Consider the following 21792-nt stretch of genomic DNA (forward strand, 5'->3'; position numbering starts at 1 on the left):
TTAAAAACACAAAATGCATATCAAAGCGAGCAGTTGAAATCCTGCAAAAAGCTGTTTCACGTTACTAATGAACTACTCTGCTCACAGAGACACCTCAGCTCATCCAAGTGTCTGCTCAGCGTATTACACACTCATAAATCATCATCCCGTATTCCTTTCATTACATTACGCACGCACGCAAACACCTACACAGTGGCGAAGAAGCTTATCATGCCTCTGTGTGTTTCCATGGAAACAAGCTACTCTGCAGTGGACAACGAGGAAAATGGAGGGCGGTAAGGAAGGGAAGGACGGAAAAAAATATATACTAGGGGTGTTTTTTTCATGTGTTTGTTTTCCCAAATGATTTGCTTAGGGTGAATGTTTGGGGAGTGTAACTTACATGTGTGTTTCTAGGCGGGCATTAAAGGCATTACCTTGCTTTTCCTTCTTTTCGTTCTCACAGATCTGACATGAGCGACTTTCTCCTTGCTCTCTTCCCTCTTCTCTGATAATCCCAACAGTTAATTTCTCCTTCATCCTTCATCACTTTTTTTGGGGCAAAAATGACCTTTCATTTTTCGCTTCACACTGTTCTTCCCTTCCTATAATTTTCTCTTGCCCTCTGTGCAACCGAATCCACTTTAGGATCTATTTATCACACTGCGGACAGTGTATGGCTCTTAAATGGCTCTTCAATAAGCCTGCCTGTTAATGGAAGCATCGATTCTGGCTAGAAGTTGAACTAATGTCGGAACTACTTGCTCAGGCTTTTTCGCCCGAGCGCTTTTCGGGCACAGTACGTGTCGCAAGACTCGAATCACGGAATGTCACACTTCCGGTTCTCGACTTTCCAACAAGTCCAGTTGGCATATCTGATTGAGTCTGAGCAACACACACACACACACACACACACACACACATGCAATATACTGCACCAAGGTATATACATGTATATATAGAACTTCTTCAAAGGATGAGCAAATCATGCAATATTCATTTTCTGAGCAGTTGGGGCAGCAGGAGAAACTAGAGCATACGCGCATATCTATCTTAATATGTTTATGGGGAATTTAATTGAAAATAGTCCATCATTTAAATATTTTATCAGGATGCCTTTGAATTGTATATGGTATGTCTTATGGAATAACTGTTACTATATAAAAATCATCTGACTATCTTTACATTTGCTAAAGTTTATGTGCAACAAAACTGTATTTTCTACTGCACTATTCCTTCATCTTTTCCTCATCTACATACAGTACTACATTTAGTCTGTGTAGTTCTCATTTTTTTTTATTATTGCTATTTGTCTCTGGACTTTTCCCACCCCATTCAATACCATTTTCAGTTTTGTGAGCTTTCTCTAAAGATGAAGGGATTTTGTAAATCATTTTTTTTCATTAATAATTCATCATATAGAAACTCACAAACACATACTGTATGTAGTGGGCAGTGACCACATGTTGGTTCTCACATTGCCGACAGGTTTACAGTTACTCTACAAGTGATGAAAACAGCTTGACTTACATGCTATCTGAGAACATTTTACTTTTTTTTTCATTTCTTAGCAGTGCCTGGGTGCTCTGTTGTGCTATTTGGCTATATGTCATCACAGTACAAATGTTTATTGTCTGTTTATGGCTGTGTGTATCCCACGGGACAGCCTCCAACAGTCCTGTAATAGTTGGCGATGACCACCAGTAGTCATGTGGATGACTAAGCAGAAGTGCTACTTCTGTTGAACGATGTTTAGGGCTGTTCCTGGTTCTATTTTGGGCTTGTTGATCTCTTTCTGCTGTTTGACAAAAAGGAGTAAAGATGTAGACTCCTATGTTAGTTTCTTGCAGTAGCTAGCTGTAAACTAGCCAACTGTCATAGCCTTGGCAGTTGTGATTAAGATGTAGATTGTTATGTTTTATGTATTAAGATTTTACATTACATTAGTCCATCCATCCATTTTCTGAGCCGCTTATCCTCACAAGGGCGCGGGAGTGCTGGAGCCTATCCCAGCTATCTCCGGGCAGGAGGCGGGGTACACCCTGAACTGGTTGCCAGCCAATCGCAGGGCACACATAAACAAAAAACCATCCGCAATCACATTCACACCTAGGGGCAATTTAGAGACTTCAATTAACCTACCAAGCATGTTTTTGGGATGTGGGAGGAAACCAGAGTGCCCGGAGAAAACCCACGCAGGCACGGGGAGAACCATTACATTAGTGTTTGATTTAATTTTATACATGGAGTTAAACAATGAGAACCATGAGCTGAATCAGCGACGTTTATTACATCTCTTCTACATCATTACACTTTGTGTTTTATTGTTTTGTCATGAATGAATGAATGCACTGTGAGGAAGTGGTTAGCACATGAGTGTTACAGTACAGTTTAGAATCTTGGCTCCAGTCTTCCTGTGTGGAGTTTGCATGTTCTCCATGCGATTGTGTGGATTTCTCCAGGTATTCTAACTTACTCCTACGTTCCAAAAACATGCATGTTAGGTCAATTGAAGTGTGCTAATGCGAGTATAAATGCTTGTGTGTCTTTATGTGCTCTATGATTGACTGGTGACCAGTTCTGCGTGTACTGCGCCTCTCACCCAAAATCAGTCAGGATAGACGCTGGCTCACTGATAAGGATAACCAATATAGGAAATGGATGATGGAATCAAGACTGGTAACTACTGCTTATTCTTACTACAATTTGGGCTAAAATATTTTATAGTGATAGTCTTTTGTCTCAAATGTTATCATAATATCAGATAGGAAAAATGAAAATAAGGAGTGAAAGGTTTGTTTGCGTGCGTGTGAATCCGTGTATTAAGTGTGTGTGGCTTTCTAGCAGGAAAATTGATGTGAAGGAAAGATTCTACACGGCACATCTCACAACACGTTGTATCACCAATTGTGTGCAATTGCGTGGCCATTTTGTGTCTGTGTGTGTGATACGGATTGGATAGAAGCACAGAAGAAGGGAGTGGTGACGCGAGAGGTTAATTAGTCTGCACCAAGGCAGCAAACAAAAGACTACCAATTCTTGATTCATGTCATTAACGAGGGCAGACAAAGAAGGAATGTTTATTTTTTGTTCCCGTATTGATTCACATTTCCCCTCATGTGATTAATAAACTTAATTCATCTATTTCTTAATTTACTTTCTCCATTTAAATTGCTGTTGACAACAAAAGAAGCAATAGGTGATATAATTTTAATGTAATATTTTTCATCATATTTATACTTAACACAATAGTTGATGCAGTTACATTTACACTAAATATTAGATTTTGGTTCCAAAGTCATATTAAAACACTTTTCAGGCCATTTCAAGATCATTTTCTAACACCTTAACAATGTGATAAATTTGATATTTTATGATTACAGTGTTCCCTCGCCACTTCGCGTATCACGTTTTGCGGCTTCAGTGCTTCGCAGGTTTTCCCAAAATATTTATAAAAAATAAATAAATAAATAAATAAATCAAAAGGAAAAAATACACCCATATCGGCAGCAATATTGCGGAAAGACACGTTGTTTCATGTTGATGCGCGAGAGAGAAGGTTTCCCTGCATGCCAACAAAGAGATGAGTTGACTCAGAGGCTTTGTACATGCCTGTACTGTACACTCATACAAGGCGCGAGATTGGTTCAGCAAAAAAGTGAAACTTTTAGATATGATCAAAGAGGGCAGAAGTTATGCATCTGTGGCACGCCATTATGGCCTGACTGAATCTACAGTGCGGTACATCTGTCATATACTGCTCTGCAGTTCCATTATTGGAGCCGGGAGGGCGCTTTGCGTCCTCTCTCTCTCCCCCATCCCCTCTCTGTTTTCAGCACCTGTCTCCAATCAGCCTCATCACCACCAGTATATAAGCCTACCTGTTCCAGGAAATCCTCGCCAAAGTATTGCAGTTACTTCCAGCGGTACCACGGCCCATTTACCTCACGTAAGTCACTCTATTCATCGTTCCCTTTTTTGACTCCTGTGTCTCCTTGTGCTGATCAGGACAAAGGCCAAAGCTCTCTACAATCAAATCTTTCCCGAGGACGAAGAAGGTGCTGACAAACCTGACGAATCTACGAGTCAAGTGAGAGCCTCTCCACCAACGCAACCCTCTTCGCCTCTCTCAGAAGGTAATGTTGATGAATGTTAATTAGTGTATAAGGTTTTATAATTAAAGTTTTAAGTAAATACGTGTACTGTTGTAATCTTTGTTTCAAATATGTAAAGTATAAATACTGTTTACATATTTTAAACATTCCGGTATACACATACACGAAAATTCCTAGGGGAGGGCAAATCCTACTTCGTAGTTTTTCACCATTTGCAGGGGGTTCTGGTCCCCATTAACCGCGAAAAACGAGGGATCACTGTATATTCATACTGGACGGCATGGTGAGCGACTGGTTAGCACATCTGCCTCATAGTTCTGAGGACCAGGGTTTAAATCCCAGCCCCGCCTGTGTGGAGTTTGCATGTTCTCCCTGTGCCTGCGTGGGTTTTCTCCGGGCACTCCGGTTTCCTCCCACATCCCAAAAACATGCATGGTAGGTTCATTGAGGACTCTAAATTGCCTTTAGGTGTGAATGTGTGAGTGAATGGTTGTTTGTTTATATGTGCTTTGCGATTGGCTGGCAACCAGTTCAGGGTGTACCCCGCCTCTCGCCTGACGTTAGCTCCAGCAACGCCCGCGACCTTTGTGAGGATAAAGCGGTACAGAAAATGGATAGATATTCATACTCAAAATGACTATTGATCTTTGTCATATTAAACAAGATAGATGGAACAACAAAATTCAGATTTACAATAGCAGATGGATGCTTTATAGTTATTTGTCCATCAAATAAGCAAACTACTCAATTGGATTATTTGCTAAAAGCAAAGGTTGCCCTTCATAGCACTCTAAAATCCACAACCTTTAAGCACTTTTCAAGACCTTGAAAATAGAGCAAAATGCAAAGACTTTCAAACACCTACAGGAAGCCTGTCATTGTTACATTGTTGGATTGCCTGCAATCAAATTCAGTGACAGGCTTGATGCCTCTGCTGCAACCTGCTCAGCAAAAGCAGCACTGTCAGCTAAGAATCCCGTTGGTTCTGCTCATTAGTGAGCATGTATGTCGCGTCCATACAGTGCGAAAACAACACGCTAGTGCTGAAGTCGGAAATAAAAAAACTTGTTAGTGTCAACAAAATCTGCTGGGACAAGGCCGCATTGCGGCCACAGCAATTACAGGACACTTCTGTCAGTCTTTGTGCATGTAAAACAGTATAAATTCACTTGCATATATCTGCAGGCACACACCCTTACTGTAACAAATAACTATGAATATGCAAATCGCTTGTATTCCCTCACTTATACTCTCGTCCTGTACACTATTATTTACATAATTAATGCCACAACACTTCAGTTGTACAGCTACAACTACAGTTCACGACCCTGGTCCTGCATGCCTCTTCTCCTGTCCTTGTCATGTTCTATCTTGTCCTGTCCTTCCCTCAGTTTCATTGTTGTAGATAATTTAATGATTTACTTCTCTCATCCTGTTTACAATTTGTGCTTTGTCTTTTGTCTTTGTTTATTTCTCCAAGAAAATTTGTTCTGTTTGACTGATCAAGTCTGATTCTCAATAACCCTCAATTATAATACCACAGCGGAAGCTTAAAAACTCTACTGTGACACAGTAAAATAGTTTCGGCATAAAAGGGATACAGATTTTCCATTCTGCTTGACCTAACAGGACAAAAAAAAAAGAAAATAAAGAGGGTTTTGCGCCTTCAAATTGGGGAGAGCACTGCAAGTGTAAACTAAATAATGTAATTGGAAGTGTTAATGGAAGACAAACATATTACTTACAGAGTTACAGATACAGTATTTATTGCCCCCATAATCTTCGGGAAGCCAGCACCTGCACAAAAGCCATGTTTTTTTTCTTTATTTAATCCTGCACAAAACCAATGTTTTGTTTGATTGAATCCGACACAAAACCAATGTTTTGTTTAAGTTAATTCATCCTGATTGCATGGCAATTGGATGTACCTGCCCCTCCGGCATAACACTCCATTCAAAACTTTGGATAACACACCCGAACAACTGCGCTGCGGAGGTCAGCACCAATTTTCACCATTCACTGAAATGACCCAGATGCAATGAAATGCAGACTGTAACGGCAAATGGGGAAAGTATATTCTTTGGTCAACACCTTTGTCAAGATTTGCCCTACAAACAAAACTAAGTAGCTAACTAAATAACTACAGCAATTAAACTATGTAATAGTCATTACCTATCACCTCGCGATGAAGTAGTAGTAAAGGTATTATATTGCCTACGTATATTACAATTTCTCATGTGCTGTTTTTTGGGGAGAAAAATCTTATCTTAAACTTAATTGCATGCAGATATCACCACTAACTTTAACAAGCAGAGCATAGATATCATTAAAATACAGGAAGTCCTCGAGTTATGACGTACTCGACCTACGACGTTTCGACTTTACGACGCCCGTGGCTCGTCCGCCGAGCTGAGCTGAGCAATAAAGGCACGAAGCACCGATTTGCTGCTTTAATGGCTTTATTAGCTCCTTTGCGCATTCAACGTCAACGGGTCCTCCGCTAATCGCTACTCTTCCCCGGTCGCCGTCACTAGACTTGGCACTGTACACACTCGCACCTGCGTGCACTCCTTCCTCATTCACAGTCCCGTCGGACGACGCCTGCGCAGTCCCGCCCACACACACTGAGCTTGCTGTCACAATCACGTGGGACAATACCCGTGACAGAAGTATTGTAAGTAAATTTCAACTTTGAAACCCGACTTGCGCGTAAATTTGGGTTACGTCGCCAACATAGGAACAAATCTCGTTCGTAAATCGAGGACTTCCTGTAGACAAGTCGTGGGGGAAATTTGTTAAACTTAATATATTTTTTCATTTTCTTAGCTTTCTTCCCTCCATTTTGAACACCGCTTATCCTGGTCGCGGGAGCCTATCCCAGCTGACTCTGGGCGAAAGGCGGACTACACCCTGAACTGGTCGCCAGTCAGTCGCAGGGCACATATAGACACGGACAACCATTCACATTCACACCGTCACTGAGTGGGAACTGAACCCACGCTGCCTGCACCAAAGTCAGGCGAGTGTACCACTACACCATCAGTGACTTCTTGGCTTTCTCAAAGACTAAATATACATAGTTTTAGGAATGATACAAAAAAAGGTCAGGAAATAAAATAGAACGAAAGAGTGAGTAGGAAGGGTGAAACAGTGTTCATTTACACCCCACCCCCCAGCAAAACCCTCAGCAGCCATGCACCCAGATACGTTGCCATGGTGACGGCATCAGAAGCCTGTCAGCAAGCCAGCCTGTTAGCAAGCCAGCCTGCATACTAATGAAACGGCACAGAAGGACAGAAAGCATGAAGTAATGAGATGGGAGAAGAAGGAAAAGATGCATTAAAAGAGGGTCGTGATGAAGGGACTTGATGAAGAAGTCACTCAGTACAGTGTATTGTGCTCTTCACAAAACATGCTTTTGAGAACATTAGATAACCCAGCCCTCATGAAGAAATCCAGTACATGAGTTGGAAAGGGATATCCTTTTATGGGCGTGCATGTCAAACTTACCTATATACAACACTGTGATTTATTTTAGTAATTGATAATGCAATGAGTAAATTGGTTGCACCTGCCAAGTTAGTAGGATTTTTGTACAAAAAAACAATTAACTGCCCTATTATAATACATTGTAACACTTTCAAGTTATGTCAAAATGTAATATTTTCACAGCAATTTTGTGTGTAGTAATGCTCATGTTGCTGGAAAATTCTCCACATGCAAAGATAATCTAGTACGTAAGCTTTTATATGAATTCCTATTAAATTCTCATGGGAAATATAACATTGTTTTGAAATGCTCTCCATCATCCTCCACTCCCACCCTCATCACAGCAGACACATGAGCTGCCAACAAACCATATGTGAGGAAGGACATCGTTACACAACAAAAGCTTTTCCAACAGCACAGAATCTCCATCTGCTCTATGTAACTGCATGTGTGTGAGTGTGCGCATCACTTCATTGGGGGCAATAATCTGTCACACTGTGGCGACCAAAATTTTGGTTCTCATATGGGGGAAACCTCGTAATTTGAACTGCACCTCCAGGTGTTCCATACCTTTATATTTTCACCATTTTATACATTGATACGCAAAGTTTGACATAGGGCTCATCTCATTTCTCTAATTGTAACTTCCTAGGTCTTGCTCCTCTGTTTACAGGCTCGCACCTCCTTCCAAAAATTCCATCAAGGAAATAAGATTGACAGAGGAGCGAGACCGGAGGAGGTAGGAATGTTTGTGGGAAATGGGACAATTGCTCCTCGATGACATCATTTCATGGAGACGTCTACTAAAGATGACATGACATCACTGACGCAAATGAACCTTTTGCGTGGCTGAATTATTATTTCACCACAAATGTCCACTTTATTCTTTGACTTAGTGAGGTTAAAATTTTGCTTGTATTATTGTATTATATTGAATGCAAAAACAGTGTGAAACCATCAAAACGTTTTTTTATGTGCCCAGATTCAAAACGACAAAATGACAACCTAATTACTAGAGAAACCTTTGAAATAGGTGGTTAGGCGAGTGTCCATGAGTCAGTGTAATTAAATCAGTTTGGTATCAAATACTGGTCCAAACAGAATATACACTCAGCAAAGTATGAATATACAAACAAAGCAATCAAGGAATGAGAAAACTATAGATTAACCATTTTATTATAAGTCGTGCTCTGTTACTGATCCAGCTAGTCCACGGCCATTTTCGTATGTCACTATCGAGGAGCTATAAGACTCCCGCAGAGAATACATCAGACGTCCCTGGATTTAAGATAGCCCGTGGAACATTCTCAATGCTCGATCCTCGCTCATTGAAGCGCGTTTAAGACAATTAAGACACTCCTTAATATGGCGGCATGAGAACAACTTCCAAGTCACTATCAATGTTTTGAGGAGCGAGGAGCTGGGAACATTCCAATTAAGAGACTTGCGATGAGCACATACAATTGATATGTGTGTGTATGTTAAGGTTGACCAGCATTTACAACTAGACTTTACACAGATCTGATCGCTTGATCAGTATCGGCCGATAATTAGCATTTTATGCTGATTGGGTGATCGGCTTTAATGTCATAATTCGCTGATCCGATCAATGACTCTGCAAAAGACATTTACTCCAGGTCGCCATTGTGTACAGTATATTTGAAACCAGAAGCTAGTTCATTTTTAGCCTTGTTGCCTGTCTTTTGACGTAGTACTGTAAATATCTGACCGCCAATGAAGTTGTTTAAAAAAATGTCTGCGGTGTGGGACAGACAACACAGATCAGATTACAAGACAAATTTGGTCTTTCACGATTGCACTATGTCCGACTACTGCAATAAAATCTTACCACTGCATCCCGTCTTTTACGATCACTGGGCTTAATCTTGTCAACTCAAACGCAACCGGATACATTTGTTACCATGGTGACGACAACAACAATGGATCGCGTCGTGTGTATTATAAGAACAAAATGGGGAAAAACATTTGCTGGTGGTTACCGGTGCTCGAGAGAGGACTTTCATTCAAGGATTGTTTGAGGTATGTTCACGTACTTTTAATACGATACGGCCCACAAGCAGCCAACAAAACGTTATGTAGCCTAGCAAGCTAGTGCTAGCACTAACGGTTGTAGGTAAACATGCCACCGTTCTGTCGAATCATGCTCTAAAGTTTCAGTGTGTGTCATTTAATTACAATAAAGTAATTTAATTACAGTAAGTTAGCACCCATTATTTCTGTCATGTTGTAATGTTGGTTTGACCTGACTGATTAGAATACATGACCTGAATAGAAAATACTTTTGAAGATACTCAGTATACAGTACACAAGTATATAGAGTAAATTAACAAGTCATTTAAATAGACACATCGCTCCATCTTGTGATCTGATCGGTGATCGTTTTTTTAAACTCGGTGATCGGTGATCGTTGATCAGCCCCAAAAATCCTGATCATGTAAAGCCTATTTACAACTACAAAACACAGGACGTTGTCTTGATCTTTCATCAACTCCATGAAAATCTTGATGTGATTTGTAAACTTTACAGTAAATTATCTCAATCAAATCTAAACCTTCAACTTGATTAATTTTGACTTTTGTTTATGTGGTTAAATATTGAATAGTTTGAAGTGTGGGTGTCATGTTGATTCTTCATCAGACGACAAGACTGAATCAACAGCGTCTCTGCTGGTTGCAGTAAAGTAGTCCATGCCACTTTGCCTCAGTTGTTTCAGATATGATTAATCAATAATCTATTTCCTACAATCATTCAGTTTTTACAGCTCAAATATTATGCCCAACCGCACTGAAAACTGCACTACTTTGGTATAATGAGACTTGCTGTCAAAAATGATTTGATAAAGCAAATGGCTTTTAGTGGTACTGTATAAGGGAAGGACATCAGAGCCAACCTACTTCCCACTTTAGAATAATAGCGCACATTTTGTTCTGATTTATTAACAGTGATGTCTTTTACCGTGAGCGCTTGCATTTACTCAATTAATTCATGAAATGCCAGTTTAATAAGTGATCTATTATACTGTACATCAGTGTTCCCCAACCTTTGCACCGTCGACTGGTTAGGAGTCGGCATTTTTCTCACGGACTGGCTGGGGTGTGCCTGTGTCGAGCAGAAACCTATGACTGTATCTGTATCAGAGCGGACTTGGTGCGTGAGAGTTAACTGTGGCGATAAACCCGTATTTTAAGTAGGACTCCTGATATAGTGTTGTTTTGTTCGCGAACGTTTCGTTCCAAACAACAAATCTTTTCAGTTAACATAATGAGCTGAATTAGTTGATGCTTTGAGCTCTGGAAGCAGAAGCGTTCGAGCTGGCTGGGACTGGAAATGGAAGCGTTCTGTGCGGTCTTGACGTGTCAAGTGAGACGCGCAGCTGTTGCGGTGGAGAACATCCGATCAATTTTCAAAATAAAACACATTGACACGTGAATTGCAATACAACAGAAATGATATAAATTGGTCATTCTTTCTCTGTGGCCTGGTAACAAATGCCTCACGGCCCGATATCGGTGGTTGGGGACCACTGCTGTACGTGTCATGGTGGTATTGCACAAAGGCAAACAAAAACCTGTGATGATGTTGGTTCTGTTTGATGTTGCATGAGAGCAGAACAAAGGGCGGCTCTGACGGGCCTGACAGGCCACTGGTAACCAATGCTGCATTAAGCAGGCACGCGTAGAACATGCACCATTGTCCCGTTCAGAGAGCCATTCAGCAGCCTTATGGGGAACGGTGGGAAGATCTTGCTATTCCTTCCTATGCTAATTTAGCTGAAGTGGCAGGATTAATAGCAAGCATCCAGCTGTTTTTCTACAGGGTCTAGAAGATAAATCGTAGCATAATTCCCTGCAATAGACAATGCAAGAGGTTCTCGGGCAGGTTTAGTCTGAGTATCAAGACAAATATGGAGGAATAATAGGCCAACCTACCAGCCCAGGCATTTATGAGACGTGAGAATTAATTTTGACAAATGCTACCACCACCAGAGGTCAATACTATATCATCCAGTTATGTTAATAACTGTATAAAAGTGTGTGACTACCTGAGCAGACCGAAATTGAGTTCACATTAAAACACTTCCTGATGCTTGATGGTCCCTTCATGATTTACAATGTGATATTATTATGACACTTTGGCAATGACATCAGTAGTATCACAGTACAGTGATTGTGCGATATACAACATATACTAATGGGTCAATGCATCACCGTAGCTGCAGGCAGCTGCATTAGTGTCAACGCATCAGTTGTTTGAAGGTTTATAATTACTGTAACATCGGTGGTCATTTCTTTTAGCCCGTCTATGGTGTTTCACAAATCACACTATATGTTAGCATTGAGGTAGAAGAATTTGATGATATAGTTTGGTTGCACATTTTAGTGTTTAAATGTACGTTTGATTCTCTTTGTTTTAGTTTTCAGTTTTACAGTAAGCTTGAACTGGGAGTTGTAGTGTAGAGTGGACTTTTTGTCTTCCATAGTTGCTTCAAGAGGTGTCCTTTCACACGTATCCTACAATCTACAGCAGGCGCATGTCCAGTTTTCATTCTTTCCACATACAAATGCATATTTTACAGGAGTGAGAAATAAAAAGCTTGAAGCAAGCAAATTCTGCCTCTTTTTTGGAGAATTGTCACTATCTGCCAAACAACGCAGAAGGACCATCCATCCATCTATCCATTATCTGAGCCGCTTATCCTTACAAGGGTCGCGGGAGCGCTGTAGTGTATCCCAGCTATCATCGGGCAGGAGGCGGGGTACACCCTGAACTGGTTGCCAGCCAATCGCAGGGCACATATACACAAACAACCATTCACACTCACATTCACACCTACGGGCAATTTAGAGTCTTCAATTAACCTACCATGCTTGTTTTTGGGATGTGGGAGGAAATCGGAGTGCCCGGAGAAAACCCACACAGGCACGGGGAGAACATGCAAACTCCACACAGGCGGGCCGGGGATTGAACCCCGGTCCTCAGAACTGTGAGGCAGATGCTCTAACCAGACGCCCACTGTGCCGCCGCAGAAGGACCAGTACCTAAAAATCGTAAGTATTGCTGCATTTTTTACAGCAAATTATCGCAGTATTGTTCTAGTACCAATATACAGTGCAACCCTATAGTTGAAATGGTATGGTTTTTCAGTGTAGATAATACACAGAGGATAGGATAGTCACACCATTGCCCCGCACTGAGTAATTTTATTCGTGTGCGTCTGTCTGACTCTTGCTGTGTGGGGCAGTGGAGACTGCTGCCCCAGATTGACAAGGAAACAGCACAGTGAGCAGGACTAGCTCTGCTAGCTAGTCCTGCTCACTGTGGTTGGTATTTATGTCTTTTTCCTTCAGTTTATAATAATTCCCATTTCACAGCATGTCTCGACTCGAATTGGATGTTTGAGAGTTTTGTAGGCACTGTCTTATGCTATGATGAAAATGAGAACTAATCTTTTGGCAGTTTCTTTTTTCTCTCCACGGTTATTGAAAATTATATCAAGACCGGGAAGAAAAACAAATGTTGCACACATGACTCACTTTGACCTGAGCCGACCTAGTTACAGTTGGGCTGCGGCCACTTGCAGAGAGTCAAAATAAAACGGATGTTGGCCCACAACCACACGCAAGTCAACACAGGCCCATCCATGTGTAGAGCAACTTAATGTGCTTTAAACAGGCCAGAGTATTGGCATGCTGTCTGCTTGGAAAGACTGTGGGAGATCATCCCTCAATACATCTTTATGTGGAAGTTAATGGCTGCAAAGCACATTTTACGATGGGACAATCGACTTTGGTTGGTCGTCCAACAAAAAAGAAATACATTATTGAACAATTCTTTTAAAGGAAAAAAACCAACATTTGATTTTAGTATTTAATCTCAAAGAATTTAGAAATACATGTCCAGCTGCAAACACAATGTATCCCACCAGACATCTTTTGATTTTTCAGATTCATTCTGATACACAAGTAGGCAAATTAAGAGCGTCATCTGTGTACCTTGTAGAGAAATTGGTAAATATTATCAGTGTTTGACAACAAATGACCAAAATAAATATTATCAAAATAGAATTAGGCGATATCGTTTGGCTCATGTTGAGACATCAAGTACTGTTAAAAGAATAGTCTCATTTTCTAACATTTTCTTGAATCTATCCATCCATCCATCCATCCATTTTCTGAGCCGCTTCTCCTCACGAGGGTCGCGGGCGTGCTGGAGCCTACCCCAGCTGTCATCGGGCAGGAGGCGGGGTACACCCTGAACTGGTTGCCAGCCAATCGCAGGGCACATAGAAACAAACAACCACTCACGCTCACAGTCATGCCTACGGGCAATTTAGAGTCTCCAATTAATGCATGTTTTTGGGATGTGGGAGGAAACCGGAGTGCCCGGAGAAGACCCACGCAGGCACGGGGAGAACATGCAAACTCCACACAGGCAGGGCCGGGGATTGAACCCGGGTCCTCAGAACTGTGAGGCTGATGCTCTAACCAGTCGTCCACCGTGCCGCCATTTTCTTGAATGTTATTTAGAAAAGGAAAAGAAATATATTCATGAGTACAGAAAAACCTGGAGACTGCTACAACTTATGTTACAGTACCATTAGACTAAAATAACAAATCACTTGCACCGCTGCTACTGCGTCTAAATGCATTTGCTTTTTGCCCTCAGTTTCTTTAGAGAGTCCAGACCTTCTTTCTTAAACTACTTTTCCCCTTGGGAAAACATTTACACTGAATGTACTATATTTAGTCATCTTTGGACGCAAGACATATTTTCCCTCCATAATACACTATATTCTTGTCTTGATAGACCCAGTAAAACTCATAAGTATTGCTTGTGTCATTGGTTAGTATTAATCCATCCGTTTTTAAAAGACACCATTTTAATTGGGGAGTTTCACGTTTTCTTATGCTTAGATACCTCTAAAAAACCTTACTCAGAAATACGTAATATCCTTGTCTCTATCACTATTAATCATGTGATCCAGATGGACTTGACCTGTGGTCATGGTCCAGTAGTGTCCTCTACCAGCATGCGAAAGGAGATAAATCTCTTTAACTGCAGGATTAGTGAGTCATCCACTCAACTGAGCACATCCGTGACACACCTCACACACCATCTCTGCATACTGTAAATTGCAATTGTGACGAATCGAACTGCTGGAATACATTTTAGTCAAAATGTTTCAACCCTTGCAAACATAAAAATGCTCATTTTTAACAAAAGGAAGAGCGTAAAAAACGTATTTCACAGTTTTCACTCATTAATTTCCCTTGACTTCAAAATAAATAAATAAATAATAAAGTGTAAAATGAGACAGAAAAAAAGACGAGCAAAAGCTTAGCAGCCTTTAGGATTTTCTGCTGAGTATAGCTGAATCCCAGAACTTCACATACATAAATGTTCCAGTTAACGGGTGCATTCGCTCTTCCTCCTGATCCAATCAGAGTGGACTGTCGGTACCACTCAGCATCTTTCCAATAATCCGGTCATCCGTGAGATGAGATAACAGCACGGAAGAGGAGCATGGAGAGAACAGTGCTTTTCTTTCTGTCCTTTCATCCCTGTTACATCATTTAACAATTAGGAAACAAATAGAAAACATATTGTAACATACAGTAGATGGAATGTATGGAAAATGTGAAATTGGCAAAAGCTTGGGGACAACTTTGGGACAAACTTGAAGAGTGATTGTGAGGCCAGGCTCTGTGACCATAAAAAATTTCTTCTGGATACATTTCCAAACTGCCATAATAATATTAATTTTCTCTTTCATTTTAACTTCCTGTGTTACTGCTAGGTATCCCAATACTATTGCAGTAAATTTTCGGAGTGAGGTAAACAGTAACCTTCAGTATCTGGGGGAGAAAAAAGGGGTGCTGCTGTGACAAAGATGCAAAGCGGGTGAACAGAGCAGGAGCCAGACTTCTTCTAAGATCAAACAATCCTGCTTTGTAAAATGTAAAAATGCTTGTGAACTTAAAATGATGTCGTCTGCAAAGAGAAGATGGCTCAAATAAGCGGCGTTAATTTTTAGTCCTTCTTTTTCCCAATTGAGCTTTTAAAATATTTCTTCAAGGCAAGCTGTAAATAGCTTCGGAGACAGTTTGTCGCCTTGCCTGACCACTTTTCCTAGACATACTCTTTCATCATCAATTCGTATTGAACCTGAAGAATCGTATATTGATTGTAGAATGTTGATATAGGTCGGCTCTATCGCATGATTTACTAGCGCCTGCAGTATCGAAGTGGTGGTGACTGAGTCAAAGGCTTTTTCATAGTCAATGAAGGCTACACACAGAGACATTTCGTACTCGTGTCATTCGATTTTTTGTTGAACTGTCTGTATGTGGTCCATAGTATTAAAACCGCTACGAAAACCTGCTTGTTCTATCGGCTGTGCTTCACTGAGTTTGATTCCAATTCGTTTGTCCAATATCTTTGCAAAGACTTTATAAATCGTTGAGAGCAGGCTTATTTGGGCGATAATTTCTCAGGTCAATTTTATCGCCTGATTTATGTAGAAAAATGATTTCTGCGTCTTTCCATGTCGCCGGTACTTGCAAGTCCAAGCAGTATTCAAATAGTTTTAAAAGGATCTTATTAAGTTCGTTGCCTCCTGCTTTAAGCATTTCAACAGAAATGTCATCCAGACCACAAGCTTTTCCGGCCTTAAGTGAACTAATAGCATTTTCAACCGTAGGCAGAGGCTCTTTGGCCTCCGGGGAATGAGGGCCACGTTTTTTCTTGTACTGCCATGAAGAAGGAATAGGCCCTAATCTGCCACGCTGGCCCAATGCGTGTTGGCAGATTGCCCAAACGTAGTCCCGTAGTTTTCCTACAGTTAAGCCCCTAAGCGACGACAACGCATGGAAACACGAACAAAGCCTAAACATCAGATATGGTCATCTTTGGTATCGCTTGAAGACATCTTTGTGTAAGACAAAAGACAATTCAGACTTTCTACAGGTGCTTTGTCCCAGTCTCCTGCCATAGGGCTCTGCCAGTCACCTGAACGAGAAATGCTTCGTTCGGTACCACCAAATGTGGAAGTTGGTTGCGCATAACTCCTATTAATGATGATCAATTATGGCCAACACATCCATAGCCCCTACTATAGCCTCTGCACATCATTATGGCTTGCATACTCCATCCATAACATTTACGAGCATTCTATCCTTTTAACTACCGTAAATATATTCACTTATTTTGCTCTATCCTCCTTAGTTTATTATCACAGAAAAGCAACAGTAGAACCACAGATGGCTAAAGCAACCCAAGGACAAACTACCTTCCGGCGTTTAAACACTAACAGTGATGACGAGAAGCTACCAAGTAAAAGTACTTAAGTGTACATGCAATTAAGCAACTTTATCCAATTCTGCACACAAAAAGGGGAGGGGGCAGTGAAAGAGATCTGTACATGTACAGTATACTGTATGTGCCCTTGACGTACAGTATCTAAAAACCTACTGTGCCGCACATCATTTTACGCTTGTGACTATGTGAGTCCCAGGACACATGTCTGGAAACAATGAGTCCCAGCCCTGGAACAAAGAGTCCCTGCAACCTATCATCACAGTACAGATACAGTAATCCTCCGCTATATGATGGTTGTTGCTTCGCAGTCCCTCTTTATTATAGATTTTTATTTGTACAATTTTTACAATGCTTTTGTGTTATCCATTGCTCTTGTTCTCTCTCAATATATTATGTTTTCAGCCTGCCACGATAAAAATATTTTTAGGACGATATATTTTCCCAAAAACTATCACAATAAAAAATAGTATCGTTGATGTTTTCTTTTTAGGCCACTGATATAATGATATTATAGAGCATAATAATTAAAGTAGGCCCACATCTTTTTTAAGAACAATTAACTTTCAATTCTAAAGAACATTGATCATTGGCATTGTATTGTAGAACAATAAATAAAATCTCTTAGATGAATAAAAAACATAAATAAATTCGACTTTGGCTCCGTTTGCAAAAGGAAACAAATATTGAATGTTTGGCACATAGATAAAGACCCATTCATCAACTGAAGAGGCCCAAAAAATGTCTTAAAGCCTGACAAATTTGAATCAATAAAAGAAACACCATGTACCGTAATTTCCCACGTATAATACGCAATTTTTTGTCATAAAATCTTCAAAAGTCAATACTGCTAGTAATGGTTAGAGAATTCCATCATAGTCAAATGAGGTATATGAGTAGATATGTGTTTTTAAAAAAGCTAACAACCAGTTTTAAATCTTGTAATTTCCAAGTCATATTTAGATTTGGATGCACAATGGTATAATTAATCTACTCCTTTATTGTGTGTAAGTATTTAGGCTGTGACGCACCCTAGTGTTTAGTTTTGACACAATGGATTGCGAAGGTATTTTTCAACTCCCATGTGACAATTGGCACATCAGTACACTGTAATGAAAGCTAGAGAGGTCATGTGCCCGGATAACACGTTCACTCCTGGTGCAAGGTATAAAAAAAATAGTTACGACACAATAGAAGCTGCAGAGGGCAGATACACATGCATATGCTCTATTAACATTCACATTATTACTATTTACTATATTACATACTATTACTATTTATAGTATTAGGAGACTAACTGACATAAAACAGCATTTTAATTTTCTGATAGCGAGCCACCATGTTTTAATGATCACAGCATTTTAGATGTCATCGTGGCGGTTTGCTGTCAGAGGATGTCCCAGCATGTCTAGCGCCATTTGTGTCGTTGTTAAAATGTTGTTTTAAGTCAGTCCCCTAATCCCATAAATAGTTGTAATAATGTGAATCTTAATCAATCTTATGTGTGGTTATTCCCCCTCTGCAGCATTATTTGTGTCCTATTTTTTGTGTGAACGTGATATTAAAAATTCGTGTTATTAAAAACTGCCTTGCCAATGGTCATGTGGAAGGTGGAAAATACCTCTGCAAAGCTGCAGTGTTAAAACTAAACACTAGGGTCCGCCACGGTGATATACTGTATACAATACTAAAAAAAACAAGTAAACTTTTGTATTAATAACAATAATGATTTGACTTTATTAGAAAAACAAATTAGGAAGGCATCACCAATAACATTTATTGCATATACAACCCCAATTCCAATGAAGTTGGGACGTTGTCCATCCATCCATCCATTTTCTGAGCCGCTTCTCCTCACTAGGGTCGCGGGCGTGCTGGAGCCTATCCCAGCTGTCATCGGGCAGGAGGCGGGGTACACCCTGAACTGGTTGCCAGCCAATCGCAGGGCACATAGAAACAAACAACCATTCGCACTCACAGTCATGCCTAGGGGCAATTTAGAGTCTCCAATTAATGCATGTTTTTGGGATGTGGGAGGAAACCGGAGTGCCCGGAGAAAACCCACGCAGGCACGGGGAGAACATGCAAACTCCACACAGGCGGGGACGGGGATTGAACCCCGCACCTCAGAACTGTGAGGCTGACGCTCTAACCAGTCGGCCACCGTGTTGGGACGTTGTGTTAAACATAAATAAAAACAGAATACAATGATTTGCAAATCATGTTCAACCTATATTTAATTGAATACACTACAAAGACAAGATATTTAATGTTCAAACTGATAAGCTTTATTCTTTTTAGCAAATAATTATTAACTCAGAATTTTATGGCTGCAACATGTTCCAAAAAAGCTGGGAAAGGTGGCAAAAAAGACTGAAAAAGTTGAGGAATGCTCACCAAACACCTGTTTGGAACATCCCACAGGTGAACAGGCTAATTGGGGACAGGTGGGTGCCATGATTGGGTATAAAAGGAGCTTTTATCAGTTTGAACATTAAATATCTTGTCTTTGTAGTGTATCCAATTAAATATAGCTTGAACATGATTTGCAAATCATTGTATTCTGTTTTTATTTATGTTTAACACAATGTCACAACTTCATTGGAATTGGGGTTGTAAATATATCAATGGATAGAAAGTCATGGGTGTGCATTAAACATAGGAAGAAGGGTTTTCCTGATTTTGGGAGTCAATTTTTGTGGTGCGCAATATACTTGAGAGCGTGTTATACACGAGAAATTACGATATGTTCTCAAAAGCATTTGGGCTTTGCCAGTGTTTTCATATCAGATACCATACATTTTAGTGTCACTGTTATTTTTTAGTCTTTGTTTTTATCTATTGCATTAATGTTGTTTGCTGCCTGTCTAATTTTTGCTGCCTCTTAGCTTTTGAAAGATATTTTATCTCTCAATAAGCTTACACCTGGTTAAATAATGGATACAAAAAAAAAGTAAAATAAGGCCCGCCCTCGAGCTGCTGGACTGTGATGTGAACCTTCACCTGTCAATCAAATGACGCTGAAAATGAGTTGACTGAAATCAACTACTGCCTGAATATGGATAATATGTGCCGCTGTGGTTATGGTTTATAAACAGTTAACTTTCCCTTGTGTATGTGTGTTATGTGGGGAACACACACAGAACTCCGAGCGATGACGTTTTAACGATATCGCCGCAGTCGAGTGTGCTTTTTAGCTCCAGCCCTTAGCTCGCTGGCTCGTTAGCTCGCAGGGTAGCGTATGTAATAAACAGTTAACCTTCCCTTTGTCAGTTGTAAATTGTGTGCGTCTACGGAGCAAACGCCATTCTGCCAGATGCTTGCTGCCTTGGGAGCAGCACGGTGGGCATTACCCCAACATTGAAAATTGATCAAGTCCAGAAAAGAATCATGTTTCTATTGTATGGAACAATAACCCCCCCCCCCCCCCCACACACTCTGCCTCTGATTGGCTAGTACCAACACACACACACACACACACACACAGGCCACGCACGGGATGTGCAGATTAGCAGCTGCACACTCGTATCACACATGCATTAGTCGAGTGCTCAGTCAGTCAAATTTACATAAACTAAAAATTTCAAACACGCCAACGACACTAAGGCACATTATGAAGTCTCAAGGTAGACAAATTGGATCTATACTGGCTGTAATTAACACAATCAATAGAGCATCACTTTATTCACGCACAGGAGGTGTACTGTAAAATGTACTAAAGCCATTTTAGTAGTGTATCCAATTAAATATAGCTTGAACATGATTTGCAAATCATTGTATTCTGTTTTTATTTATGTTTAACACAATGTCCCAACTTCATTGGAATTGGGGTTGTAAATATATCAATGGATAGAAAGTCATGGGTGTGCATTAAACATAGGAAGAAGGGTTTACCTGATTTTGGGAGTCAACAGGAGGTGTACTGTAAAATGTACTAAACCCATTTTAGTGTGTGCTGTATTTGTGTGTGTGTGTGTGTGTGTGTGTGTGTGCATGCGTGCTCTGCAGACACAATAGGTCCATAGAGAAACCAGCATGGAACCTTTTAAATGAGCCCATCTGTCCTCCCACAGGTGAGATAATCTGCACTCCAATCATCTCTTAATGGCTGCATTATCTATTACTGTGCGTGTGTGTGTCTGAAGTCAAGAGGGAAGGAAAAACAGACAGAGAAAATTCTGTCTTCCACAAAACGCAACCCAAACTATACACAAACAACACACGCACATGCACTCAAACACATACACGCAGTACACACACCACAGAGCAAACAGCTATATCGGTCAACAAATGACAGTTAGTCATCTTGTAGTCAACTCAACACTATGTGGCTGTGAGTTAGTTGTGTGTGTCCATCAAACAAAAGTCTTGTTTCTTTGTCCCCCCCCCCTCCCCATTTGTGTTTAACTATCCTCTTTCTAGCAACTTGTGTGTGTGTGTGTGCGCGTGTGTTCGCGCGCGGGTCTGTGTGTGTGTGCATCCGTGTGCGTGAATGACTGTCTGTCTGTTTGTCAAGAATTAGGTTGTTTTTTGGTTCTTCGGGGATGGGAATGGATAGGAAGTTGTGAAAAAAAAAAATGTGGCTTGGAGCGTTGCAGGGAGGAAATTTGATCGAGCTGACAAAACCCCATCAACAATAATTCTACAACAACAAAAAAACAAGCCGTATTAAGTGTAGACCTTAAGATAATGAAACAATGATCCATGTTAAATAATGACCGCTTGGATGATGATAATGATGGATGGTTACTTTTTGGTTTTCGACAGTCTGACAGTGCTAATATTTTCCCTTGGTTTCAGTATGTTCCCAGCATGAGCCACATATTGCATCATTGTTGTTTTTGTGCTCCAAATACTGTAAAGCTGTTTGTAT

At 40.5% G+C, this 21792-nt stretch overlaps 1 protein-coding gene and 1 long non-coding RNA gene across 3 annotated transcripts in view; one reads left to right on the forward strand and one right to left on the reverse strand.

The window, feature by feature from the left end:
* mtcl2 (microtubule crosslinking factor 2) overlaps positions 1-21792 on the reverse strand; it is a 101267-nt gene that overhangs the window by 34350 nt on the left and 45125 nt on the right. The gene's annotated exons all lie outside the window — the stretch shown is intronic.
* Positions 77-9506, forward strand: LOC133481107 (uncharacterized). Its single transcript, XR_009789455.1, has 4 exons — positions 77-3905; positions 3988-4115; positions 7928-8035; positions 8257-9506. It is a non-coding gene; the product is annotated as an uncharacterized LOC133481107 (long non-coding RNA).

This window comes from Phyllopteryx taeniolatus, chromosome 1, assembly GCF_024500385.1.
Source record: "Phyllopteryx taeniolatus isolate TA_2022b chromosome 1, UOR_Ptae_1.2, whole genome shotgun sequence".
Lineage (NCBI taxonomy): Eukaryota > Metazoa > Chordata > Actinopteri > Syngnathiformes > Syngnathidae > Phyllopteryx > Phyllopteryx taeniolatus.